At 41.0% G+C, this 13,128-nt stretch overlaps 1 long non-coding RNA gene across 1 annotated transcript; it reads left to right on the top strand.

The window, feature by feature from the left end:
• The first annotated feature begins 4,667 nt into the window (after positions 1-4,667).
• Positions 4,668-7,862, top strand: LOC128589907 (uncharacterized). The gene is made up of 4 exons (XR_008381155.1): positions 4,668-4,754; positions 5,330-5,611; positions 6,462-6,537; positions 7,479-7,862. It is a non-coding gene; the product is annotated as an uncharacterized LOC128589907 (long non-coding RNA).
• Positions 7,863-13,128: the final 5,266 nt, after the last annotated feature.

The following is a 13,128-nucleotide window of genomic DNA, read 5'->3' as shown; positions in this document are numbered from 1 at the left end:
TTCCCCAAAATTCAAAGTACATAGTCGGAATCCACCAATTTGTAATGGATCATTCACATAAGAAAAATCCACGGAGTAATTAAACATACATGCCTGAGATGTGTTAAAAGCCTTTACAGTCCATACAAGAACAGACTTCTATGAGAAACATCTTTTACTCAATGCACTAGATTTCCAATAAACTTTTTGTTTTCCAGAGAGCATGAAGAATTTTAAGGGTATAACACAGATGAAAGGAAGAACTACAATCTAATCCCTGCTTTGTACCCCAAAGCCTCTGCTTACAGCCTGGATTTTCGATATCTCTTCTGTTCTATAATCCTTCTGCTGATGAACTATCCTGTGAGGGTATAAATTATCCATCTTCAACTATATGTCATCTGTGATGTGGTTTCAGAAATTTCACAAAGTCTGATCTTTGCTGACAACATAAATCCTGTCTTCATAATGAACAGATAGGAAAACAATTCCGTTTCTTTAGATGGTTCTCTGCTGGAAAACTTCATTTAAACAGCACTTTCTTAGTCCAGGTAGAATTTGCCACACTGAAGCTCTTTGTTTCTCTTTGAAATAGGCTTTTTCTTTTTTTATCTAATGTTTAATGACTCGCCTGCTAGTTTACCTATCTTGAAAGAGTCAGGAGATTGGTTGGCTTGGGGCAGTTAGAACAGCAAGTGGATTTCAATCTTTAGAATGCAAGTCTGACACCTCCTGGAAAGCGCCTAACTATTACACCCAGCAGTATTCAAGTAGCTCCTTTAGTCCCATGTCAGAAGGCTGAATAGCTATTGAGAACAGCACAGTGGGGCTTAGAACCTCATTCTAGAAGAGGAATCTCTGGCTTGGGTAGGATTCACAAGTACATGAGGTTAGATGGGGGAAACTCTTGCTTCTTTATTTCCATAAATTGCTATTTAGAATTTTCTTCCATTAGAAGTATATTAAGTACAGTAGTGTCATCAGTGATACTGTCCATGGCAGAAATTTCAGATTTTTAAGCCAGGCACATGGGCACATGCTTGGAGTCCCAGCTGCTGGAAAGCCTGAGGTGGGAAGATTGTTGCAAGCCAGGAGATTGAGACCTGCCTGATCAGTATAGTCAAACCCTGCCTCTAAAAAAATAAGAGAAAAAAAGAAATAAATTACATCCTTTTTTTTTACAGATATCACCAAGTATTATTAACACTTGCCATAATTTTGAAATTCTGATTGATCTGCCATCAAATCTTATTATTTAACGTGTTAATAAACACATGCATTAATATTTCATACATTTGCTTTTTTAATTTTTAATAGCATAGTTTCCTTTGGAATTCTATGTATATTATTTTACATGTAAATCCTTTTAGAGAAAGTGTTTATAGTTTTCAATCAAACAGCTGAGGGTTTATGGTATTAAAAACGATTAAGAATAGTTTTTTTAGACGCATTCTAGAAGGGACAAAGGAGTTCAAAAGAATAAATAGAACTACTTTTCTCTTTCACTAAAATGATGATTTTTAGTTTTCATGAATAAAATTAAATGACGAGGGTATTTTTTCACAAAAGAATGTTTTGCTATTATGTTAATCATTACTGTACAAAGCTTGTCTTTTCTCATGAAACTAGACCCCAAAACTGAGTCAAGGAAATCTCTCTTCCTTCACTCCTCTCCCTCCACACCTCCTTATAAAAAGTGGAGGTGTTCAGTTTTTGTGTTCAGTTTTCTAAAAAATGTCATTTATTCCTAATATAACCCCTTATGAAACAATATAAGGAGAAAAAAGTGACTATCTCATCACATCTGGTAATGAATTGGATCCCCCAGAATTGAAATTATCAAGATGGTTTAATATATGGATTTGTAAACATTGTTGTTAATGATAGCCTTGCATGTTGTGTATATTGTGTTTTCACAAATTAATAATAGCCATGTATATAATTTATATATATGCAAGTTCAAAAATCATTTGCTACTAAAAATGTGTTATCAAAAGAATTTGAATATTACTATTGTAAAGTTGTGAGAATGAAGTTTTTAGCTAACACAAGAAAAAATGCCTATTGTAAGTTCAGAATCATTAGATGAGGGGATGTCATGTTAAGTTTTATGGGTCAAAGACAAACATAACAATAATGGGAAAAAATGAGATGGCGTTGTCAGTTGACGTAGATACGGGGTTGTGGTGCACCATGCCCGTGAAGCCATCTCTGCATCATGGCCTGTGGGCCTCATGTGAGCAGCAATTGTACCTCATGGTTCCACATCCTGAGCTGCTACCTGGGAGCAGTAGGTGCTCAACAAACATTTGCTGGTTTTATGAATTCAAAGAACTAAGGAGAATTTGACCTTTGGTTAAGAGCATAATTTCTCTTTGCCCCTTTTATCACTTTCCAGCAATGGATATTTATTCCAAATTGGAAAGGCACTCCCTGTGTCCAGCAACATTCAAATGACAGTGTCAAGAGCCTGTGCTGATAGGAAGTGTTCAGCTCCTGGAGAGTCGGAAGTCCCGCCCCACTCTGAGTCTCCATCAGCCTTCACACATCTCACTGCATTACGGCAAGTACAATTTTGTGCCATATTTGTGTTCCTGATTGTCTCCCACTATTACTTGGGGGCTTTTTAGAGGGGACACACAGGGTATTACTCATCCTTATTTTCCTGGCCAAGAGCAATGCCAGACAGAGAAGAAAGGAGCAGGGAGCAAACTCATGTGAGCACCTGCTCAGTGCCAGGCACTTGACGCGTGCCATCTGTTTGATTACCACATCAACCTTACAAGGTCGAATTACCCTCCCAAGGCCACACAGTAAGTGAGGGATCCAGGACTTTGAGTCCAGGTTTGATCCCAAACCCAGGACTCTTTCTACTATCTCATATTATGTTAATAGATGTAGGACACTTAAGTTGGTTGATTAACTAACATAGCCTCATCATTATGGCTCTCAAATGGTACAGTTCTCACTGCCACACAAGGGAGCCCCCACTTTGTTTTCAAGAGCTTTAATTGCTAACTACAGCTTCCACTTACTGCGCCTCATTCTTCTCAGGAGCCACGTAGGATAACTAATCTTCCACACACACATTCAGCCCTTAGCTTATGAACACAAATTGCTGTGTGTTTCCACCCAGCAAGCAGTTCTTTTTCATATTGTAGTGACCAAAAAGCTTGCAGGAAGCTGAAAGGAAGCCTGATTTTAATCTTTCAACTGTGGATTCTTTGCTGTGAAGTGTATACCTTATTAGCCAGAAGGTTTCTGGATTGATGCTGAGCTGTACCCACAGGAGACACATTGCTGGTACTCTGTTGTTCATCAAGACATGGCAGTGAGCTCCCCTGCCCCTTACTTACTCCTTGTGAATGTCCACTTATGCCGGAAAGCACAGGTTACAGGCCTGGTGGAGGTCAGTGATTGACATGGCACCTTTAGATGGACTGTATGGAAAGTTCTTTTATTAGCATCTCTCAAAGTGCAGTCAGGAACCAACAGCGTCAGAATCATTGGCAGTCTGTGTCAAAATGCAAATTCCTGAACCCACTCCAGAGCTCCTAGATCAGAATTCCTAGGAGAAGATCTGCATTCCTTACTTCTAAATGAGCATGCCATCCCTCAGTGATACTGATACATACTTGAATTTGGGAGCCCCTGGACTAAAGGCTATGTTTAAGCAACACAGCAATCACCATGTGGATTAGTGAAGCCCACATGGGCGGATGGCAACTAGAGTCAGTTCACATTAAATAAAAACTATTTTTAAAAGAAATGGGATTGTCAATGTTTATGTAATATAAGAAAAGCAAAAGGAACTTCCAAGGGAACTTAGCAGCAATCTCACAGGAAAACATGAAAAAAGATGGAATACCATAGTTAGCAGAGCTGGTCTAGGCAACATAAATGGACCCCTGCACCAACCCCTTTGAAACATGCTGAAAATTCCTTTGAGGAGGACCCTCCAGAGGAGGGGGATCCTATGCCCTTTTTGTGCAGCCAATAGATTTTATTTGATTTGAAAGAACATATTGATGGAAGATGGAAGATGAGTTCCTTATGTTAACTTGAACCTAGGTGGGAGCAGTGTTGAAAAGGGACAAAGTGATCTCTGCCAAACTCAGCATCTTCTGCAGTGTTTTCACCGAGTCTGTGTGGGTTGATGACATCTCTGAAGGCTTTCTGAAATAAAACAACCTGCCATTCCCTCTCTCAGCCTCCTTTACCAAAGGAAAGTATCTTTTTACGTAATTTGAATAAGCTCTGAAATCCCATATGGTTCACGTGATATTTAGATGCGTTCAGAAAACACAATTCAGGAAACAAAAGAAATTCCATTTTTCATTTGTGTATTTTAAGGAAATTGAGGGAGATCCATAGCCTCTGGCTCAGCGCGACTTCAAATCCTCTCTCCTGTTCTTTCTCTCTCACATCTCTTAGCTGCTCAGAGCCTCTCTCCTCACCCTGACTCACAATCCTCTTTCCAGAGAGCCTCTGTACTTAGTGGGGCCGAAAGGTCAAGCTTGGGGGAAGTAACAAAAGCCTTTGTAGAAATCATGACCTGAATCCTTGGGAATTCTGCTCTGAGAACTGTAGTGAGACCTCCTTGGAATGCTTTCGAGGGGTCACTAGCCTTACTGCTAGTGAGGTTATTTCTGTTGCTGTCTTTTCTTCCTTCTCAGCTTATATGGTCTTCTACCTGTTTAAAACAAATAGAAGCCTCAGAGAGGTCGCTAAGGCAGAAGTTCATAAACAGACAGTTCGTGTGTTTGATTCAAATGGTAAGCAAACATTTTATTCTCTTAAATCCAACTGTTTCATTCAAACTCAGAGTACCCTTATCTGGTAAACCGCCTGATCCTACCCAACAGGTAAAAAGATCAGAGAAAATAGCGACCGGTCAATACATGTAGCAAGCAGTCTCATTCCCAAACAAAAGAGTCTGGACTATGAACTCAACCCAAAATATTTACAGGACATCTTGTTGAGGACATTATAAGCACTTTGAAGAGGGACAAGAAAAATCACTGAAGGATATTGGCAATAACCAAGGATAGGAAAGGGTGAACTAAAATCTTGGGTTAGGTTTTTCCAGCTTTAATTTCTTAAGGAACCATGGAATAAGAGGTAAGAGGCAGGGCAAATATCCAACACGGCCAGCCAATTCCCCATAATCGCAGGCCACTGAGATGTTTGGACTCTGCTTCATCCTTACCAGGCCCCAGCAACAGTGCACAAACGTACAGATTACATCTTAGTGCCCTGGAATTCTTCACTCTGATGTCCCTGCGAGATTTTGCATCAAGAACTCATATTGATAAAACAACAAATTATTTATGTAATTCTTTCACTTCAGAGAAAGAATTTTAGAGTGTCGCCACAGGATTATTCCAGAGTGCATTTGAAAAATAAGATTCTGGGTGCAAGATTCTGAAATAACCGCAGCTTTACAAGAACACACCTCCTACATTAGAGAAACATTCTGCAGAAAAGTCCACCAGGCCCAAGTAGTTACAGCAGCTGAGCGGCCCATCTGGGAAACAACTCTGGAAGCCCTTCAGATAAATTCACCGGGGCAGGGTAGTCACTGAGCCTTGCCAGCTCATTTGTGGCCAGTATTTTTCACAGATGCTCCCTGGTGAGTAGCAATTTCCGGATATTTTTCAAACGGTTTTCATCCTGCCAGCTGGGCACAGTGCAAGGACACAGCTTGGAGACCTCAGAGGGACAGACGGATCAAAGGCAGCTTGCTGGCCTGGTTGGGATTAGACTAGATTGTTAGAGCCTTGTCCTGAGGTTGGCTCCTACCGGCCCATCTCTCCTCCCCTGTCACTCCCCATCCTTGCCCCTTCCTTCCCCGATCCTCTAGCCCCTATTAGGAGATCACTGTCCTGTCACCTTGCTCCCAATGGCTCCATACTTTCTGCCCAGGCTGAGTCAGGAATGCAGGCAATGAGATGGGAAGAGAACAATATTCTAGGAGTAGGAGTGGGAAACAAAACGCGCCTCTAGGCCCAGTTCTGCCCCTAACTAGCTCTGTGGCCTTTGTCTACAGTTAAGTTGCTTAACCTGTCTGGGTCTTGAAAAGTACAAGGGCAGCGCCCAGAGACCAGAGTGGAGATGTTCAGCCCAGGTTTATTGAAAGGGGAGGGTGACCAGCCTGGGCCCTACAAAGGGGACCTCTGTGCCGGGGGTAATTAGAGACCTCTTCTATATGAGGTATAGGGGGAGGGGTGGGCTAATTCCATGGCTTGCCCTGAAGGGTTTGGTGAGTTAGGGTCCTTTGTTACAAACTTCAGGGGTGGGCTAACTAGGTCCTTTGTCTTAGGAGGAGGGAGGGAGGGGAGGAAGGGGAGAGAAAGGAGAAGAAGTGGGAGGGGGGAGGAGGAGGAAGAGGGAGGTCCTGCATTAGCACTCCCCTGTCCCCCCACCCCCGCAACATTCCTCATGCCCCTCTTTGGTAAAATGATCTCACCTTATTTCACCAGTGTTAGGTAAGGCCTTTGCCAAGTCATCATCCAAGTTATTCTCCATCTGACGAGAGCCAACTTCTCATCACCACCTGTAAGTGTGTTTTCCGAAAGATGTGAGAAAATGAGATTGTAGAGGGAAAGATGTGTTAGCCCCATGAGCCTGCTCTGGGGCAGGCTGGGGCTGAACATTTGATGTGGAAAGAGACAGGAATCCCATTGTTGATGCTACTTGGGGGAGGAAGAGGCTGAAGGAAGTGCAGCTTCTGGAGCCATCAGTGGTGACCTGGAATTTATCACCTCCACGCAAGTCTGACCTCCAGGACTTCATGTGTAGGGCCTCAGGATCATGAATAATGAATAATGAATCAAAATTTGCTATTTGATATTCATCAAAATAATGAATCAACAGTCTATGACTGTTAGGGTATGCAAAGACGGAAGTTTAATCAAACGATAAAAGAAAAGAGAAAAATCTGGCAAGTTTAACGTCATTTATGTTATTATACTCAAAATGAAAAACAGTGTGTTCTTAGACTATAAAAGGAATACAGAAATTTGGAGACTTCTGGAAAATATAAAGTTTATAATAAAATCACTCTGGCTATTTCCTTTCACCTTTTCTGATAGTTTCCTTTATTATTTTGAAGTGTCTGCCCTATCCTGAGTGTTCCTGGCTCATAGAAATCTCTGAACCTCAGAGAATTCAAAATACCGACACTACTTTTGGTTTCTGCTTACCATAATGTTAATAGGCATATGGCACAGTTTGGGGGTGAAAGGCACACCTATGACTCTGACTTGAAAGCAAACTATTTGACAAAACATATGTTCCCCCATAATATATACCAGGTAATCTGAAATTTTAAAAAATGTTAGCAGGTGACTATTTGACTATATGGAAGAATTGGGGGTAAATTATGAGATTTGCTGTTGCTTAACATTTGTAAACAACCCTTTATCTGTTCCTCGATGTTTTAATAGGAGATACAGGACACAGTTTTCTAACATGTATGTGTTGCTCCTCTGTTTTAGATTCTTCAGTGGCTCCCTATTGCCTCTTGTGTAGAATGAACACTCCTCAGGAAGACTTCAGAGACTGTCACGTCTAGACCCCTGCCCCTCTCTCTCTGGTCTTGCCTTGCAGCCCTCTTCCTCTTCCTCACCCCCACACTCTGCTCCAGCAACATTGGTCCTTTGTCCAGGCTACCCCTCTCCTTGAAGCACTTTTCCTCTTCCCATTGCCTGGCTAATTTCTCACTTATGCATCAGACTAGATTAGGCCCCTTTGCTAAGGTGGGAACTAGTGCACACACAGCTTTGAGAAAAGTTTCTCCAGACAAAAATTAGTATATAAAAGTATACAATTTATTTTATTTTATTAGCAGGGGAGAGGAAGTGTGAGAGTGAAAGGGAGAGGGGAAAGGGGGGGAAGAGAGCAGAGAGAAGGGGGGTGGCATCCAAGGACCGAGAGGGGAGAGGCCACCCAGGGGCCAAGAGGCTTGCAGTTTTTAAGGGGATGGTAAATTACAGTGAACAGTCGATAAACTGCCAGAAAAACTTTCTTTTTTCCTGGCAGTGGGCAGATAAAGAAACTGAAGCTAGGCTGCATGTCAAAGTCCAAGAGCTGGCTCCCCCGCCTTTCTTTGGAGATGGATTATCCGGATTATCATAGGAGTTGTAACTCTGCCCTCAAGATATAGCTGAAGCTTGTGGCTCCCTCTCTGGCTGTTTACTCAGGATCCTTGCAAAAGCAGATTCACAAAAACAATTTTTAAAGAGAAAGATTTACATCTCTTTCTGTCTGTCCAGCCCTTTTCAGAAGTTGTGCAAAACAGAACTCCTGTGGGGCAGGGTGTCTTGTTAGCAAGAGAATTTATAGGATTGATCTTTAACTGTTACTAAGAAATTGTAGAATTAGGTATTTTACTGTTATGTTTGCAATTTTTGCAAGTTGCCCCTTTCAGTGTGTTCCCCCTGTATTCCCGATATAAGCTCTCATTGTACTTTGGTGTTATGGCTTATTTTCTATCTTTCCTACTAGACTCTAAATGCCCAGAGAGCAATGACTTCTGTTTTGCTCACCATTGGACTCCTGTCCCAAAGCTTGGGCATTTTGCAGAGTGAGTATTGAATGAACATCTGCTGAATGTGTTCATGAATAAATGAATGACATCTTTCATTCACATTAATCAAGAAAGCTCTTCAAGAGAAAATATACGTATACTATTATCTTTCAGAGTGGGAGAGTTTATAAGTGGTCAGTGCTGTGAAGAGAAAAAGAGAGAAATGCACTTGTGCATTGAAGGAGCTCAGGAAATTTCACCACAAAATATGACTTCTTAGTATTTCACATTCAGGCCCTTAGAGATTAACAGGCCCTTAGAAAAGAACAATTAACTTCCTTTCCCCTCCCTGTCATCTTACTATATTGCAGGAAAGATCAAACATGCCGCCAGGCCTGGCTCAAATAATGTTAAACATATTACCTGTCTCTCAGCTTAATTTAAAGTCAATCTGTTAGGGAGGAGGGAAGGGGAAGATTGAGGGGGATTGGTGTGCTCCCACCTAATGGGCACACTGTAAGGGTTCAAGGCACACCTCCTGGGTGTGGGACACCACTACAACAGGGACTTTACCCAACAAATGCAAACCTTGTAAACTAATAGTTTGTACCCTCATATTAATCTGAAATAAAAAAATTAAGTCAATGGATGTTTCCCCCATCCATTCATCCCAATCTAGATACTCCCAAGTATCTATTCATCCTCCTTAGCGATCACTTATTGCCCCTATACAGAATTATCTGCACTGTTCATCTCCCCCTCCCCTTCGAAAGGCATGGATAAAATATCTGGATTCCACTGAGATTTTGATTCTCCCCATGCACATGGTAAATAAACCTTTCTCTTATTAATCTGCCTTAGTTGTGAGTTAATCTTTCTGAAAATATTTGGGGGAAAGGAGGAGTTTCCCCTCCTCACCCCTACATGCTTTTATGAAACCCTCAAGACTTGGCTTTGGGAAGCTGAGATTAAAACCTTTACATAGCTTTTGTAACTGATTCTACTGCTTTTAAACCTCCTTAGAGTCAGATGGCAGCTAGGAAGATGGATAGCCCTATGTCCTCCAAACATTCACATGGTGTCCTCAGCAGGGTTGCAGAGGCAATCTCTAGCATTCATACCACAGGCCTGTAATGCAGGCTACCTTGTCAGCACCCAAACATGACAATATAAGCCACACATGCAGTAAACTCCAGTTATCAAACAAATAGAGAACTGGGGCTTAACTGAAAGCAACAGGAAATCCAAAGTTACTCATATTTGGCATACGAGACATTTTTCTATGTCTGCAGCAACCAATTATGTCTTTACAATGATAGGAAAGGGGTCACATTCTTTGGAATAGTCCCTTTTCTTCAGAGGAAGGGGTCCAGGAGAAACAGGAATAATGAAAGCTAGTCTTTATTAATGACATCTAGAATCTGCCAACATCCTACCTATGATGCACCAGCCCACTGCTCCAACCAACCCAGCTCCCTTGCTGATTTCCAAAAATGTAGTGGAAAAGGGAAGAAAGGATATCCTACATCTCAACATCATGAGGGGGCACATTTTAATTATTCTGTAATATTTATGATAGTTATTATTTATAATGAGCAACATAAAATGCCAAACTAAATCATAGGTCTGTTAGTTCTACAAAAGTATAAAAAATCCTCTCCAACCAACTATACCTTCCCCTTCCACATTCTTCTGAGCTCCTGTGATAATTATTTTCATAATCAATTCTGCACACATGATTCTTACTCATCCCATGCTTATTCCCAACCCCAGTCATTGTTCATGCTATTTAGATGCCTGGAAGAAATGCCTTTTCCTCTCCTGTTCCCATTTGCTAATCTGGCCTACTCCATAAGAACCAACTTCCTCACTGCCTTCTCTCAAAGACCTTTCCCAACACAATGGTTTGCCATTTCCCAGAACTCCTTTTGCACTTATGACCATTGTTATTCATCTTGATGATTAGTTGTATTCTCTTTTATAATGTCTTCTGGCTCTTTCCAGTGTCAGTCTTGATTCTTAATGGATCTCTAAGTTCCTGGAAGGAAGAAACTGTAATTTAAACTTCTTCTTTTTCTTTCTTTTCTTTCTATTTTTCCTTTTTTTTTTTTTGAGACAGAGTCTCACGTTCTCTCCCTTGATAGAGTGTGGTGGCATCACAGCTCACAGCAACCTCAAACTCTTTTTTTGTTGTTGTTGTTGGGGATTCATTGAGGGTACAATAAGCCAGGTTACACTGATTGTATTTGTTAGGTAAAGTCCCTCTTGCAATCATGTCTTGCCCCCAGAAGGTGTGGCACAAACCAAGGCCCCACCCTTCTCCCTCCCTCCCTCTCTCTGCTTTTCCTTGCCCCCCCATGACCTTAATTGTCATTAATTGTCCTCATATCAAAATTGAGTACATAGGATTCATGCTTCTCCATTCTTGTGATGTTTTACTAAGAATAATGTCTTCCACTTCCATCCAGGTTAATACAAAGGATGTAAAGTCTCCATTTTTTTTAATAGCTGAATAGTATTCCATGGTATACATATACCACAGCTTGTTAATCCATTCCTGGGTTGGTGGGCATTTAGGCTGTTTCCACATTTTGGCGATTGTAAATTGAGCTGCAATAAACAGTCTAGTACAAGTGTCCTTATGATAAAAGGATTTTTTTCCTTCTGGGTAGATGCCCAGTAATGGGATTGCAGGATCAAATGGGAGGTCTAGCTTGAGTGCTTTGAGGTTTCTCCATACTTCCTTCCAGAAAGGTTGTACTAGTTTGCAGTCCCACCAGCAGTGTAAAAGTGTTCCCTTCTCTCCACATCCACGCCAGCATCTGCAGTTTTTAGAGTTTGTGATGTGGGCCATTCTCACTGGGGTTAGATGATATCTCAGGGTGGTTTTGATTTGCATTTCTCTAATATACAGGGATGATGAACATTTTTTCATATGTTTGTTAGCCATTCGTCTGTCTTTTTTTTTTAATTTTTTTTTTATTGTTAAATCATAGCTGTGAACATTAGTGCAATCGCCTGTACCCATTCTAAGATGCACCATAGATGTGGCCCCACCCATTACCCTCCATCCACCAAATCCTCCCCCCTCCCTTCCCCTTCCTTGGCCCTTTCCCCATACTTTTGTGCTATAGTTGGGTTATAGTCTTCATGTGAAAGCTGTAATTTAACTTCATAGTAGGGCTGAGTACATTGGATACTTTTTCTTCCATTCCTGAGATACTTTGCTAAGAAGAATATGTTCCAGCTCCATCCATGTAAACGTGAAAGAGGTAAAGTCTCCATCTTTCTTTAAGGCTGCATAGTGTTCCATGGTATACATGTACCTCAATTTGCTAGTCCATTCGTGGGTCGATGGGCACTTGGGCTTCTTCCATGACTTAGCAATTATGAATTGGGCTGCAATAAACATTCTGGTACAGATGTCTTTGTTATATTGTGACTTTTGGTCTTCTGAGTATAAACCTGGTAAAGGAATTATAGGATCGAATGACAGGTCTATTTTTAGGTCTCTAAGTATTCTCCAAACATCCTTCCAGAAGGAACATATTAGTGGGCATTCCCACCAGCAGTATAGAAGTGTGCCCTTTCCTCCACATCCACGCCAACATTTCTGGTTTTGGGATTTTGTTATGTGGGCTACTCTTACTGGGGTTAGGTGACATCTCAGAGTAGTTTTGATTTGTATTTCTCTGATGATTAAGGATGATGAGCTTTTTTTCATGTGTTTGTAGATCGTGCATCAGTCTTCTTTAGAGAAGTTTCTCTTCAAGTCCCTTGCCCACCCTGAGATGGGGTCACGTGTTCTTTTCTTGTTAATACGTTTGAGTTTTCTGTGGATTCTGGTTATTAGACCTTTATCGGAGGTATAACCTGCAAATATTTTCTCCCATTCTGAGGACTGTCTGCTTGCTTTACTTACTATGTTCTTGGCTGTGCAGAAGCTTTTTAGTTTGATCAGGTCCCAGTAGTGTATTTTTGATACTGCTTCAATTGCCTGGGGAGTCCTCCTCATAAAATATTCACCCAGGCCGATTCCTTCAAGAGTTTTCCCTGCACTTTCTTCAAGTATTTTTATAGTTTCATGTCTTAAGTTTGAATCTTTTATCCAGTGAGAGTCTATCTTATAGACTCTTTTAATGGTGAAAGGTGTGGGTCCAGTTTCAATCTTCTACAGGTTGCCAGCCAGTTTGCCCAGCACCATTTGTTAAATAGGGACTCTTTTCCCCACTGAATGTTTTTAATTGGCTTGTCAAAGATCAAATAATGGTAAGTAGCTGGATCCATCTCTTGGTTCTCTATTCTGTTCCAGACATCTACTTCTCTGCTTTTGTGCCAGTACCATGCTGTTTTGATCACTATGGATTTATAGTACAGTCTCAGGTCTGGTAGTGTGATTCCTCCTGCTTTGTTTTTATTGCTCAGTAATGTTTTGGCTATTTGAGGTTTTTTCTGATTCCATATAAAACGAAGTATTATTTTTTCAAGATCTTTAAAGTATGACAATGGAGCTTTAATAGGAATTGCATTAAAATTATATATTGCTTTGGGCAGTATGGACATTTTAACAATGTTGATTCTTCCCAGCCATGAGCATGGTATGTTTTTCCATCTGTTAA

The sequence above is a fragment of the Nycticebus coucang genome, chromosome 1, assembly GCF_027406575.1.
Source record: "Nycticebus coucang isolate mNycCou1 chromosome 1, mNycCou1.pri, whole genome shotgun sequence".
NCBI classification, from domain to species: domain Eukaryota; kingdom Metazoa; phylum Chordata; class Mammalia; order Primates; family Lorisidae; genus Nycticebus; species Nycticebus coucang.
The sequence above is the reverse complement of the archived record's forward strand: the minus strand, read 5'-3'. Positions and strand labels throughout refer to the sequence as shown.